The sequence below is a fragment of the Lolium perenne genome, chromosome 5 (genome assembly GCF_019359855.2).
Source record: "Lolium perenne isolate Kyuss_39 chromosome 5, Kyuss_2.0, whole genome shotgun sequence".
NCBI lineage: Eukaryota > Viridiplantae > Streptophyta > Magnoliopsida > Poales > Poaceae > Lolium > Lolium perenne.
The window spans coordinates 111,496,263-111,512,947 of NC_067248.2; positions in this window are offsets into that span (position 1 = coordinate 111,496,263).

Sequence of the window (16,685 nt, forward strand, 5' to 3'; positions counted from 1 at the left end):
AGCCTTATTGTAAAAAAGGGTAAAAAGACGAGGTCTAAGCAGAAAATCGTTGCAATTGTGCAACCTTCCATGGGTTGCCTTCCACCTGTCCTATTGTAGTATTCTTGATTAGGCTCCTGTTGGGATGACTTTGGTAACGATGTAAGGTCCTTCCCATGGCGATTCGAGCTTCAGATGTAATTTCTGCTTTAAGCGTAGTACTAGGTCGCCCACGTCAAAACTTCGAGTGCGCACCTTTCGACTGTGATAATTTCGTATTGCCTGCTGATATACTGTTGTTCTAGCCAAAGCAATATCTCGAGCTTCGTCAAAGGAGTCCACAGCATCCTGCAATGCTTAAAGATAGGCTTTTTCATTATATGCGATGACCTGCGGTGCTTCGAAGTGAACATCAGCAGGTAGAATAGCTTCGGCTCCATGCACAAGGAAGAAGGGGTATATTGCGTTGAACTATTCGGTGTAGTCCGCAAGCTCAAAAGTAATGATGGTAACTCTTCGACCCAGGCTCCGGCTGATTTTGTGAGACGTTTTTTAATGCCGTCGAAGATTAAACCATTGATCTTTTCTACTTGCCCATTTGTTTAGGGGTGTGAAACCGAAGCAAAACTGAGTTGGATGCCCAGATCTTCACAGAATTCGTGAAATTCCTTGGACGCAAAGTTGGTTCCATTGTTTGTGATGATGCTGTGAGGTACACCGAAGCGACAGGTGATTCCTTTGAATAATTTGACACCCGTTGTAGATGTTTGATTGGTTACTGGTATGGCCTCAATCCACTTGGTGAATTTGTCGACTGCTACCAATAAATAGGTATGGCCACCTGCCGATGACTTTGGCATTGGTCTGACCTGTTCGACTCCCCACTGCGCAAAAGGCCATGCCAAGGGTATTATCATGAGGTCCGTAGCAGGTGCATGTGGCTTTGGTGCGAAACGCTGACAAGGGTCGCGCTTCCTGACCAAGTCTCTTGCATCGGCTGCTGCTGTTGGCCAATAAAACCCAGCTCTGAAAGATTTAGCCACAAGTGCTCGACTGCTTGCATGATGACCACACGTGCCTTCGTGTATCTCGTGCAACAGGGCATTTCCGTCTTCGATGGCGATGCACCGTTGGAATATACCAGAGATACTTCATTTGTAAATTCACCAGCTACTACTGTGAATGCTTTAGAGTGACACGCGATGCGCCTAGCTTCCGTTGGATCATCTGGTAGCTCCTGTCGAAGTAGATATGCTAGAAAAGGCTTAGTCCACATGGGCTCGAGGTGTAGAACTTGTTGTTCAGGTCCAACAACAATATCTTCGGCAGCGTCTTGGGGCACAGCCCCCGAGTCGGTAGTCGACCTTTCAGGAGATGCCGAGGTCATGACTTTGATAGACCGTTTATTAATTACTTCATAAAAAACTCCATCTGGAATTGCGGAGCATGTGGAACCAATGTTTGCAAAAGCATCTGCTTCTTCGTTGCTGGCTCTGCCGATATGTTTTAACTCGCAATCTTCGAACTTAGCTTCCATCGATTGATACATCTGGCGGTAAGCAATCATGTTGTCGCTGATGGCATCACATATATTCATCGACTGCTAGACCACGAGGTTTGAATCTCCATAAATATCCAAATGGGTAGCGCCACATGCTTTGGCCATACGCATGCCATGCAATAATGCCTCGTATTCTGCTTCATTGTTTGTTGGTAGCGGGAAGTTCATCCTTAGCATGTACTTCATCTTGTCACCTTGTGGTGAGATTAACACTACGCCTGCTCATGCGCCCGTGTTTCGCTTTGAACCATCAAAGTACATGGTTCATTAAACCGACATATCGGGTGCAGCCGGAGTTTGCGACTGAATCCAATCGACAAAGAATTCTGGGAGGACCTGAGATTTGATAGATGTTCGATTGACATAGGAAATAACATGTGGTGCTAACTCGATGGCCCACTGAGATACTCGACCTGTGGCATCTAGATTGGTGAGAATATTCTTCAGTGGAGCTTCGGTGACAATGATGATCGGATGCTCAGCGAAATAATGTCGTAATTTCCGTGCTGTCATCCATACGGCATACGCCAGCTTCTAGTAGTGTGGGTACCGCTGCTTTGCTAGTGTAAGTACTTCACTGAGGTAATAGACGGGGCGCTGCACCCCGTGAACTTTCCCTGCTTCCACGCACTCGACTATGAGCACGGTGCTAACAAATCGACTAATTGTAGCGATATAGAGTAGCATCGGCTCCCTATCGTGTGGGGTAACGAGAACCGGGGAAGTCGACAGGACTTTCTTTAGATTGTCGAAAGCATCCTGTGGTTTTTTTGTCCAGTCGAATTTCTCTGATTTTTTCATTAATTGATAGAAGGGCAGCGCCTTTTCTCCTAATTTTGCAATGAACCTGCTAAGAGCTGCTACACGTCCTGCTAGCTGTTGTACCTGCTGCAAATTCCTTGGTGGCTCCATGTTGAGGACAGTCTTGATCTTCAAGGGATTAGCTTCTATTCCTCTAGCTGAAATAAAGTATCCGAGTACTTGGCCTCCTGGTACCCCGGAAAAGCATTTCTTCGGGTCCAACTTGATTTTGTAACGATCGAGGTTGTCAAAGGTTTCTCGCAGGTTCTAGATTATCCTGGCGGAGTTTCTGGTCTTGATGACGATGTCGATGATATAGACCTCGATATTCCGGACAATCTGCTCCCCGAGGCAGGCTTGCATACACCGTTGATAGGTTGCGCCTGCGTTTTTTAACATGAAAGTCACGACATTGTAGCAATAAACACCGTGCGGTGTAATAAACGCCGTTAACTCATGGTATTCTTCTTTGAGCTTGATTAGATTATATCTAGAGTAAGCATCTAGAAAGGAGAGGTGATTGTAGCGTGCCGTGGAATCGACTATTTGATCGATACGAGGCAATGGGAAATGATCCTTCGAGCAATGCTTGTTGAGGCTCGTGAAGTCGATGCACATACGAAGAGCTGTTGTATCTTTCTTTGGCACCATGACTGGGTTAGATACCCACTTGGCTTCTTTGAGCTCTCGAATAAACCCGGCTTTACGGAGCCGATTAACTTCTTCTCTGATGGCTTTTTTTGTCCCGAAAAAACAACGTAGTGCCTGATGTACATGCTTGGCTTTAGGGTCAACATTGAGGGCGTGCTCAGCGAGTTCCCTGGGAATACCTGACATGTCGAATGGCTCCCATGCAAATATTTCCCAGCACTCATGGAGGAACTCGATAAGTGCGCCTTCCTATGAGATAGTAAGATCGGTTGATGCATTGATTGTTTTCTTTGGATCAGAGGGACGCACTTGATGCTTCTTTGGCAGCGTCAAACTCGTCGTACTTTGTATTCCGATTATCGGCAGGTGGGTGCGTATGGTCGGTGAGTACGTCTAGTGCATTGAGCTCTTCCCTAACTACAAATTTGGATGCGATCTTCTGGAAATCCTTCTCACAATTATCGGAACGAGAAAAACTTCCATGAACAGTTATTGTAGTCCCGTTATTGCTTGGCATCTTGAGTTTTAAGTACGCATAATGAGGAACTGCCATGAATTTGGCAAATGTTTGTCGGCCGAGAATGGCGTGGTACTGTGATTCCCAATCTACTACCTTGAACTCGAGTCTTCCTTCCTGAAATTGCCAGGTGTACCAAAGACGACGTCCAGCGAGATCTTGCCAAGAGGATATGCGGGTCGGGTTGGGATGATGCCGTGGAAACCATTGTCGGATTCCTTTTAGCATATCGACTGTTATACCCATCGCCTTCATTGTGCTTGCAAACAGGAGGTTTAGACCACTCATGTTGTATCCTCCGATCTATGCTTCGAGTACTAGGGCAGCGTGACCAGGCCTTGGTACAACTGTCGGATGATCTGCCCTGCTAAACAAGATGCTTTGATCTGACCAGTCGATATATTCGGCCACACTTTCCATGGCCACCTTTGCGATCTTTATCTCCCGCTAAAACTTCTTGGATTCTCTTTTTGAAAAGTTGGCTTTCTGAATCATGTTCACATGTCCTCGAGATATGGGGTAAACTTCGGCTGGCACATATGAATGTTCCTGTGATTGGGCAGAGGCAGCTATTCCCTCTTACATCGGGTGTGCCATTGCTTCCGGGTTGGACCTCAATTCTTCGCACAACTTCTGCATATCGAGGAACTGCCGACAATCCTTGAGCAGATGCGATGCCTTCTCAATATGGTCCGTTGGGTCGATATAAACATGCAAGTAACATGGGGCAACTAGTTGTTCTGCAGCTGGCAGGTGAGGCATCCAAGGGAGGCGAACTTGTCGGCTGCGACTTCTGGTTAATTGCTCATTGTAACACCCTTCGTCCTGATCACCATACTAATAAGGACGGCTTGCAGCACGGTGATACGTCTCAAACTTATCTATAATTTTTGATGCTCCATTCTTGTTATACACCAATTCATATATGTTTTGCTTGCACTTCGTTGCACTTTTACATGATTTCTAGCACTAACCTATTAACAAGATGCCATAGTTCAAGTTCCCTGTTTTCTGCTGTTTTTGTATTTTAGAAAAGTTGTACATGAAATATTCTCGGAATTGGACGAAACAAAAGTCAAAGTCAATATCTTACCGAAACGAAGACGAAGTTCGGAGGGGGTACGAAGTGGCGCCACAGGGCGGCCACACCTACCCATGGTGCGGCCAACACTGGGCCCGTGCCAAGGCATGGAGTGGGCCCCCCATGCACCCCACCGACATAAATCCTCTCCCTATTTAAGCACGATCTCGAGAAAACCCTGGATACCCAAGCCTCCTTCCACGAAAAAGTTCTGTCATGGCCACCATTGTAGAACCCATCTCGGGGGGTTCTGAAGCTCTTCCCGGTACCCTGCCGGAGGGGGAAATCATCGCCGGAGGCATCTACATCACCATGCCCGCCTCCGAAGTGATGCGTGAGTAGTTCATCCCTTGACTATGGGTCAATAGCAGTAGCTAGATGGTTGTCTTCTCCAATTTTTAGATCTTGTGAGCTGCCCTACATGATCAAGATCATCCTTATGTAATCTTACATGTTGTGTTTGCTGGGATCCGATGAATATTGTATACTATGTTGAGGTCGATTATATATTCATGTCATATGTTATTTGTGATCTTGCATGCTCTTCGTTGCTAGTAGATACTTTGGTCAAGTAGATGCTTGTGATTCCAAGAGAGGGTATTTATGCTCGATAGTAGGTTCATGCCTCTAGTTTTCTGGAAGAGTGACAATAACTTCTAAGATTGTAGATGTGTTGTTGATACTAGGAAGAAAACAACAATGTTTTATCCGAGGGTAATTCTATTGTTTACTTTACACACATTGCTTAATGCAATAATCTGTTGCTTGCAACTTAATACGAAAAGGGGTTCAGACGATAACCGGAAGGTGGATTATTAGTCATAGATGTAGTTGGATTGCGGTCTATGTATTATGTTGTAATGCCCAATCAAATCTCATAGTAATCATCTTGTCATGTATGGTCGATATTATGGCGATTGCCCAGCTGTAATTTATTCACCCAACATGCTATTTATCTTTATGGAGAGACACCTCTAGTGAACTGTGGACCCCGGTCCTTTCCTTTACACCGATACAATCATCATGTTCTGTTTACTTACTGCAATTCATGCCCTCTTTAATTACTGTAAACATCTCTTTCCACTCGATACGTCTAATCCTTTGCGTTCAGCAAACCGGTGAGATTGACAACCTCACTACAAGTTGGGGCAAAGTACTTTCGTTGTGTTGTGTGCAGGTTCCACGTTGTTGCTGACGCCAGTAGTGCGCCCTACCACTAGTCAGCTAGCAACACCTTCAGAAGTCACTCCTTTCTCCTACTGGTCGATTAAACCTTGGTTTCGTACTGAGGGAAAACTTGCTGTTGTGCTCATCACACCTTCCTTTTGGGGTTTCCCAACCACTTCCACAACAACGCTCAGCAAGATTGTCTGGTGCCATCACCGGAGCACCATCAAGATTTTCTGGCACCGTTGTCGGGGAGAAATAGGATTTCTGCAAGGGGAGTCTCTCATCTCCAATCTCTTTACTTTGTTATTGTTTTGCTTAGTTTACTTTATTTTGTTTTTTTGATTTATTATATCAAAAACACACAAAAAATTAGTTTCTATTATAGTTGTTATTTCTATTGCTTAGTTTTAATTTTGCTAAAATGGGTTCCGCTGAAAATACTAAGTTGTGTGACTTTACTAGCACCAACAACAATGATTTTCTTACACCTATTGCTCCACCTGCTCCCGAAGCAACCTTCTATGAAATTAAACCTTCTTTATTAAATATTCTTATGAAAGAGCAATTTTCTAGTGTTAGTACTGAAGATGCCGCTTCTCACCTTAATAATTTTGTTGAACTTTGTGAGATGCAAAAATATAAGGATGTAGATGGTGACATTATTAAACTGAAACTATTTCCTTTCTCTTTGAGAGGTAGAGCTAAAGATTGGTTGCTATCTTTTCCTAGAAATAGTATTGATTCTTGGGTTAAATGCAAAGATGCTTTCATTGGAAAATATTATCCTCCTGCTAACATTATATCTTTGAGAAGCGACATAATGAAATTTAGACAATTTGATAATGAACATGTCGCTCAAGCTTGGGAAAGAATGAAATCTTTGGTAAAGAATTGTCCCACTCATGGACTGACTACTTGGATGATCATCCAAACTTTTTATGCATGACTAAGTTTTTCTTCAATAAATCTCCTGGATTCAGCTGCTGGAGGTACCTTTATGTCCATTACTTTGGGGGCTGCAACTAAATGACTTGATGATATGATGATAAATTATTCTGAATGGCACACCGAGAGAGCTCCACAAGGTAAGAAGGTAAATTATGTCGAAGAATCCTCCTCCTTGAGTGATAAAATTGATACTATTATGTCTATGCTTGTTAATGGTAAAGCGCATGTTGATCCAAATAATATTCCGTTAGCTTCTTGGTTGCTCAAGAAGAGCATGTTGATTTGAACTTCATTAAAAACAACAATGCTTATAGGAATAATTTTGGTAGCAACAATTATAGGCCATATCGTTCTAATAATGGTAATTATTATGGTAATTCCTACAAAAATAATAAAAGTGCACCCTCTGATCTTGAAGTCATGCTTAATGATTTTTGAGTAAACAAACTGCTTTCAATAAAACTGTGTTGAGGAAAAGCTTCGTAAAATTGATATTCTTGCTTATAAAGTTGATAGCCTTGCTCATGATGTTGATTTTATTAAATTAAAAGTGTTGCCTCATGATGTTAAAGAGATTAAAACTTTGAATGCCATTCAACTTAGAATTGATGAAAATGTAAGGATGTTGGCGGAATTGCATGCTAGGTGGGAAAGAGAAGATGAAATTGCTAGAAATAATAATTTGACTAAAATTTATACCATCACCACCACCAGTAGTAATGAAGTTTCAAATGCTAGCCACTCTCCTACTATTAATGGTAAAATAATTGGTGTAGGAAAAGTCCCCGCCCCTACTACAAAATTGCCTAAAACCACTGAAACTGCTCCTGATAAGTGTGCTGAAATTTTTCGGAGTGTGGGAGACAAGAGTCCTTTTACCTTTGATAATAATGAGTTTGATTTTGATGATTGCAATATCTCTAAATTAATTAAGTTCTTACAAAAGCTTGCTAGAAGTCCTAATGCTAGTGATATAAATATGGCTTTTACAAAGCACATTACAGATGCTCTTATGCAAATTAGAGAGGAGAAATTAAAACGTGCAGCCTCTATTCCTAAAAAGTTAGAAGATGGCTGGGAGCCCATCATTAAGATGAAAACAGATGGTTTTGATGGCAATGCTTTATGTGATCTTGGTGCAAGTATTTCGGTTATGCCTAAAAAAATCTATGATATGCTTGAATTGCCACTGTTGGAACAATGTTATTTGGATGTTCATCTTGTTGATATTGCTGCAAAGAAACCTTTGGGAAGAGTTGATAATGTTCTTATTATGGTTAATAATAACCTGGTCACCGTTGATTTTGTTGTTTTGGATATTGAATGCAATGCTTCTTGTCCAATTATATTGGGAAGACCGTTTCTTAGAACTGTTGGTGCTGCCATTCATATGAGAGATGGGATTATTAAATATCAATTCCCACCCAAGAAAGGTATGGAACACTTCCCTAGAAAGAGAGAGAAGTCACCTTATGACTCTGTTATTAGAACAAATTATGATATTGATGCTTCTTCACTTAATAATACTTGATGCTAGCTCTTTTTCTGCGCCTAGCTGAAAGGCGTTAAAGAAAAGCACTCTTGGGAGATAACCCAGGTTTATTTACTGTAATTTTTTCTTTTGTTGAGTCTTGTAATTTATTACCTCTGTAATAACCTCTCCTTATCATTTTATTTCGTCTTTTTTCCAAGAATAGCCTCTAATAGGAAGAAAGAAAGATTTGGGGAAGTTGTTGTCCTGAAAACAGATTCTGTGCTGTCACCATAACAATTCGTATAAATAGCCAGAGCGTAATTTCGAGCTGTCATTTTTTATGCATATGCCCCAGGTTATTATCTAACTTTCGTTAGTTGACCACATTCCGAGATGAGTAACAGAGGATTTTCAAAAAATCGATCTTTACATGTTGTTCTATTTTGATAGATTTCTGTACTATTTGCATTTGCCTATTAAATCTCTTCATTTTTTAGTTCTTTTGATCAAAGAGCTATTTGAAGAGTTGGTACAGTAGCTAATGCTTTAACAGATGTTTGTTATATGTTATCACTGAACCAAAGTAGATTTGTTTATTTTGATTGTACTAATGCTGCTAATAGAGAATTGTGTAAAGTTTTGTATGAAGAAAAGTTTTCAAGTGTAGGGAGGGAGGAATGATCTGATGAGTTGAAGAATGGACAAAATCTCAATCTTGGGGATGCCCCTGCACCCCAAGAAATATTCAAGAGGTACAAGCATCAAAGCTTGGGGATGCCCAAGGCATCCCCTCTTCATCAACAAAGCAACATGTCTCTCTATGCGCTATATTTTTATTGCTTCATACACTATGTGTTGTTCTTGGAGCATCTTTGTTTTTGTTTTTATTTTAGTTTTGTTTTGTTTGCTGTAGCATATGTTGGATCCTAGCATATTTTTTTGGAGAAAGACCCGCTCCATTTTAATTGCATAGAATGCTCTAGTTTTCGCTGCATTTAGATCTTGTTCTTTCACTTGAATTTTGTTCAGATCTCATTGGTATTCTTTATTTATTTATGATTAGCTCTCTGGTCCATATTGTATTTCATCTCTGAGATTTATTTAAAATAAGTTGATTGCTGTTGGATACGAGTAAAATATTTAATTACTATAGTGATGCAAAAGGAAGCTTGTCTAGACTGTGGCATATACTTTGGCATGTCATGTTGGATGTTATTCTTGTCATATGCTTAGTATTTACTATTGTAGAATGATTTGTTTCAAATGGCTGAGAGTGTATAATGTGTCATTGAAAGAATCATGTGTTGTTTCTATCATAAAAGCATAATATTGTGCTATTCTCCTTTGATGCTTTATTGGGTTGACTTGGTGCATGCTTATACCATGTTATGACTATAACCAGTCAACTAAAGCCTTTATGATCATTTAGTTTTTGACTTGTAATATCACTTTATGCTTTTATTGATAATTTTTTGTCGCTATGCATGATTATGGCCATTATTTTTCTCTTAGTTGGTCGCTCCCAGTCTTTTGCTAGCTTTTGCCTATGCTGAGTATGATCTCTACTCGTGCATCCAACCACCATAAACTAAAGTTTTCCAATTGTGTCCACCATATATACCTAGTGACATTATTGCTATTCCAAGTAATTTATCATGTTTTTATTTATCTTCTAAATTAAATTTTGGCATGAGAAAATTAGCCAGTAAAGCTCTCACGAACTTGATGGCACATTTACTTTCTTGTACTTAATAAATTTGATCATTGTGCCTATCTTATGAAGTTTATATGTTTGCAAATTGCAAGTTGGGAGTTAGTATAACCATGATTTTATGGAGAACACTTTCGACATTGCACTTAATTTTAGTTGATGTCATGTTATTTTGTTTATGGATGCCTAGCGGTGTGAAATAAAATGGAAACTTGTAAGTCCATGGAGTTTGTATATGAGTTAGAGAAACGTCTGGGCCACTGATCTAAGCCATGCATCATTCATGGTGGAAATTTATAGCTAAATCGTAGTGAGCATTCTATGAAGCATTTGCAATAAAAATCTATACCCATAGTAAATAAAAAATTGCTGAGATGCTCATTGTCTATTTGTCTTGTCATTTTGGCATGGGATTGCTCTTACAAGAGTACCTCCATATCATCGGGCAAGAGGTACCCCGTTGGCGGTTCTCAATGATACATGTATACTTACAATGACAAGAACTTATTTGAGACCTAAGTTGAGTAGCATGAGGTTTAGGTACTCGTATTCAAGGGGCATGAGATTTTCAACTTGCGATTTACAAGCATATAGCTCATTTTTTATTCACATTAACTTTAACCATTCAAGATGCTTATGATAGGGGCAATGAGAGCTCAAAGCTAATAAGTACCATACTTTTTGGAAGGTTTATAAAACTTGTTTATCTTGCTTACTCTGCAAAGAGTCTCTCTTTTACTTTTATGTTAAGTCTTCATCTTCTTCTTTATGCACCAATTAAGACAGCATAGTTGTCATTCTTAGTGCAATGTTCATAGTCCCAAAATTATTATTGATTGATTCATGATTGTTGCTATTGCTTGCTCTTAAATTATTTGTATCTAGTCACCCTTTGAACTTTAAAGGTGTCCTAGCATTTATGTTTTGCTACTCCATAAACATGTTGAGTACCACTTTTTTATGTTTTCTCTATGCTCATAAACAAACAGTTGTTTTTAATGCACTATTATTCATGATCTTTGTTTGAGTTACTCTTCATGTTATAACATAATTGCTAAGTTCTATTGAATTATATCTATCATGCCTATGTTAGAGTACTTAGATCCCAACTCACAATGCTTTACAATGCTTGATCAAGATTGTGTTGGCTTCATGTCACCTCAAAAATTATTTTGTTATCACTTACCTACCCGAGGACGAGCAGGAGTTAAGCTTGGGGATGCTTGATACGTCTCAAATGTATCCATATTTTTTTTATACTCCATGCTTATTTTACATCAATTCATATATGTTTTGCTTGCACTTCGTTGCACTTTTACATGATTTTCGACACTAACCTATTAATAAGATGCCACAGTGCCAGTTCCCTGTTTTCTGCTATTTTTATATTTCAGAAAAGTTGTACAGGAAATATTCTCGGAATTGGACGAAACAAAAGCCGAAGTCAATATTTTACTGAAACAAAGACGAAGTCCGGAGGGGGACGAAGTGGCGCCACAGGGCGGCCACACCTGCCCTTGCCGTGGCCAAGCCTGGGCCCGCACCAAGGCATGGTGTGGGCCCCCAGGCACCCCACCGACCTAAATCCTCCGCCTATTTAAGCACGATCTCGAGAAAAACCCTGGATACCCGAGCCTCCATCCACGAAAAGTTCTGTCGCGGCCGCCATTGCAGAAGACATCTCGGGGGGTTTGAAGCTCTTCCCGGCACCCTGCCGGAGGGGGGAATCATCGCCGGATGACAAGGTATTAACTTGTGAATGCCTACAGATTGTAGACTTGGGTTTCCTAAGAAGTAGAGGGCAAGTAGATCTCGAAGGTTTCAGCTGACAAAGGTGTTTCAACTAAAGTTACGATGGTTTGGGTTGACAATGAATTGATCCTTTTCTCTTCCCTCGGCTCTCCTTTATATAGGAGGCAGAGCCTAGGGACATCATGTCGTACAAGTTAGAAACTGCGAGAAGGTTTATCGGGCCTTTCCCGTATTGTTACACGATTCCTAATGGCCTTGTATGCTTGCCAGATAATCCGGGTGCCTTATTCGGCATGCTTATTGGACATGCCTATGTCACTGGAGGCATCTACATCACCCTGCCCACCTCCGAAGTGATGTGTGAGTAATTCATCCCTGGACTATGGGTCCATAGCAGTAGCTAGATGGTTGTCTTCTCCAATTTGTGCTTCATGTATAGATCTTGTGAGCAGCCCTACATGATCAAGATCATCCTTATGTAATCCTACATGTTGTGTTTGCTGGGATCCGATGAATATTGTATACTATGTTGAGGTCGATTATATATTCATGGCATATATTATTTGTGATCTTGCATGCTCTCCGTTGCTAGTAGATACTCTGGCCAAGTAGATGCTTGTGATTCCAAGAGGGGGTATTTATGCTCGATGGTAGGTTCATGCCTCTAGTTTTATGGAAGAGTGACAATAACTTCTAAGATTGTAGATGTGCTGTTGCTACTAGGGAGAAAATAACAACGTTTTATCCGAGGGTAATTCTATTGTTTACTTTACACATATTGAAAGGGGTTCGAACGATAACCGGAAGGTGGATTATTAGTCATAGACGCAGTTGGATTACGGTCTATGTATTATGTTGTAATGCCCAGTCAAATCTCATAGTAATCATTTTGTCATGTATGGTTGATATTCTGTCAATTGCCCAGCTGTAATTTGTTCACCCAACATGTTATTTATCTTTATGGAGAGACAGCTCTAGTGAACTGTGGACTCCGGTCCTTTCCTTTACACTGATACAATCATCATATCTGATTACTTCTGCAATTCATGTTCTCTTTAATTACTGCAAACATCTCTTTCCACTCGATACGTCTAATCCTTTGTGTTCAGCAAACCGGTGAGATTGACAACCTCACTGCAAGTTGGGGCAAAGTACTTTGGTTGTGTTGTGTGCAGGTTCCACGTTGTTGCTGACGCTGGTAGTGCGTCCTGCCACTAGTCAGCTAGCAACACCTTCAGAAGTCACTCCTTTCTCCTACTGGTCGATTAAACCTTGGTTTCGTACTGAGGGAAAACTTGTTGTTGTGCTCATCACACCTTCCTCTTGGAGTTTCCCAACCGCTTCCACAACATCGCTCAGCAATATTGTCTGGCGCCATCACTGGAGCACCATCACACGCTCAGTTGCCTCATAGTGAAGATCCCTTCTCCTCTTCTGGCGCTCCTGTCTGCTCCTGATGCTACTAGGATTCCTTTGGATGCTTTCGTCGTTGTTGCTGAATGAATATGATGGATCTACCGTGGTTAGTGGTGGAACGGCGATCGTTGGTGGATTCGTAGGCCTCTCCAAGCCAGGCGCAACCGAGCCCGGGAGTCGAAGGAAACCTCCGGAATCGATGATGAAGTGGACGCTACCGAACGTTGTGTCCATGCCGCCGCGTAACTCCGAAGGGGCTGAACATGACGCATCATTGCGCGGAGTGAACTCGAGGAATCCGCAGCGAATCGGATTCCTTGAGGTTGAAGATGATGGCGCCGATGATACCGGTGACGTCGGCGAAAACTTAGCTGTAATATCCCAGGTTTAGAGACGATCGAGGGGTAGAATTTAGAAAGGGATGTGCATTGCATCGTAAAATCTGGGGAAATTTCACGCTTTTCTAAAAAACTTGCATCTTAGGGGGGACAAGTTTCTCTCTCGACACCTTACAGTGTTAGAGTTTCGAGAGTGCAATAGACTTGGACCTCAATGAACTCAACTAGGGTTTTTGGAGAAGCGTGGGGAACATTGAATCCCAATTTAAGTTGCAAGATTGAATTCAAATAAGTTATGTTTGAATTTTCCAAAATTCAAACATCAATTGAATATATCTGAACGGATCGTAGCGAAAAAGAGGGGGGGAATGGCGCTACGGCAAGTTTTAGTCTTTTTCAAGTTTTATGCAACGGAAGGTAAAGGTGTGACTTTTAGCAATGGGGGTGATCCTACAATGAAGCTAGAGCATGTGCAACAAGTAAAGGAATCAACAAGATAACAAAAGTAAGGAGCGAGACAACCGGGGGGCGCGAGGCGAGTCGAGGTTTGTTTCCCGCAGTTCCCTCCACTAAAGGAGGTACGTCTGCGTTGAGGAGGTGCTAGTCTCACACAAGAGACTAAGCGGCCACACCACGAAGGAAGGCCTCACCCTCTTCCTCGAGAGAGCTCCACGGAGGTGCTCTCCCTCTTCCACTAAGGCACCGGTCGAGGCGGTGATTCCTTCACAAGGTTGGGGCGAGCTCCACACACACAAGGATGCTCCCAACACCCTATGGAGCTAGTACATCACCAAGCTAGACTCCATAGCTGCACATCTCCAATGCTCCACCATAGGTACCCATCACCAATGCTCCACCATAGGAACTCTTCCAATGCTCCACCAAGAAACTCTCCAAGGCTCCACCAAAGGAACTCCCCAATGCTCCACCAAAGGAACTCTTCTCCAAGATCCACCAAAGGAACCCTACCACCAAGATCCACTAAGGAATAGCTAGTATTTGTGAAATCTCTCTTGGTAGAACTATAGATCGGGGTCTCCTCCACCTATCCTCAAAATTAGGGCAAGATTGGTTGGAGGGGGAAGGAGATCCTCAAGGATTAAGCTCAGCAACAATGGAGGAGAGAGAAGGGGAAGAGATAAAATCGGGTGGGGAAGAAGGGGCCCTTAAATAGGCTCCTCCAAATCCAACCGTTATGTCCAGATTTGGCCTAAGCGGTACTACCGCTTTGGGGTAAGCGGTACTACCGCTCTGAGTTAAAATTCGATCCAGATCTGGTCAAAGGACACAGAGCGGTACTACCGCCCGAGGTATCGCTCGTGGTACCGCAATAGGGTCCAGACCTTACTGGATCCAGAGCGGTACCAGGGCGGTACCGGAGCGGTATGACCGTAACGCGTTACGGTACCTCAAGCGGTACCTTGAGCGGTACTACCGCTCGTGAGCGGTACTACCGCCCCAGGTACTGCAGGGGTACCGCAACTTGTTCTGGGGGACGAATTCAGCGCAGACTCAGAGCGGTACCGAGGGCGGTACCTATAGGGGTAGCGGTACTACCGCTACAGGTACCGGTAGTACCGGCCTGGCTAAATCTGGTTTTCTTCCCTTTTTCTCTCCAACTTTGTTACCTCGCTAAACACACACAAAACCGGAAAACCTATCAACTACGCTTCAGTCTTCCGATCTTGACGCGTCCGGCGAGGTCACCGTGTACTTGCAAATCTAACAATGATACTCAAGGCACACGGTGAGATTGCTCAAGTGTTGTCATCAAACACACAAAACTTGGGGTATGAATTTTGCTCTTACAATCTCCCCCTTTTTGGTGTTTGATGACAACACAAGAGTTGACAACAACATATGATATTATGATGAGAACATTAGATTTGCAAAAACTAGACGGAGCTCCCCCTACACATGTGCATATCATGAATATGTATTTGAATACAAATGCACATGTTATAGAGACATCACTCCCCCTAGTTTTTACAAACCAAGCACATATGCAACATAGATAGATGACATGTTCAAGAGGCATATGCACAATATGGAGGCAACATAAGATCATATACGGAGATTTGGGTGAAGTTATCATACCATAGCCTTGAGAATACCCAAACTCACAATAGGATGCCTCCATGGGGTTGTTGATGTAGCCGAGAGACAAGATAAGCAACTAGAACCAAACGGCTACAAACAACAAAGGTCTCCATCCACCTAGGAACTTCTCCCCCTTTGGCATCGGAACACCAAAAAGGAGGGTAGCGAAACTAGAGAGACTGAGAAAAAGAACATCCAACCAAGCTTGCAAAAATCACGAGAAAACAAGCTTGATGGAGGTTCTCGAAAACAAGAAGAAGAAAGCAAAGAAGAAAGACAAAACAAGGTCACGAAGAACCGAAAAACCCTCAAGGAGGGGGGTGTTGGTGGCCGAAGCCACCGTGTAAGAGTATAGTAGTTGTGAGGTCGCGTAGATGTATCTAGGACTCACGGACTACAACTCAACATGAAGCTCATAAGTCACTTAATTGACAAATAGCAAATGTTTTGGATTTCTTTATGCATTATGGGGGGAGTGATAGCTCAATGGATTTAAACCGCACTGCCCCTATGTCCATGCGTGCCTTTCATCTAGATATGACGGTAAGATTGGTATGTGCGCACGACGGTCAAGAAAAGTTCGACGGATCAATAATGTTTAGCTCATGCCTCAACTCAATAAAGCGCTTCTCATCCAAGGGCTTCGTGAAGATGTCCGCCAATTGCTCCTTGGTGCCAATATAGGATAGTACAATATCTCCGCGAGCAATGTGGTCCCGGATGAAGTGGTTCCGTATCTCGATGTGCTTCGTCTTGCCTTGAAGAACCGGATTGTAGGCGATCTTGATTGCGCTCTCATTGTCGCACAAAAGAGGCACCTTGCTATACTCGAGTCCATAATCCCGCAAGGTTTGCCTCATCCATAAGATTTGAGCACAACTACTTGCCTCGGCAATATACTCGGCTTCTGCGGTGGAGACGGAGACACAATTTTGCTTCTTCGAGGACCAACACACCAAAGATCTTCCAAGAAAGTGACATGCTCCGGAGGTAGACTTCCTATCAATCTTGACGCCCGCCCAATCGGAGTCGGTGAAACCAACCAAAGCAAAGTCCGTGTCCCTTGGGTACCATAGTCCGAAGTGTGGGGTATCAACTAAATATCAAAAGATCCTCTTGACCGCCACAAGGTGGCTTTCCTTCGGACTTGCTTGAAACCGTGCATACATACCAACGCTCAACATTA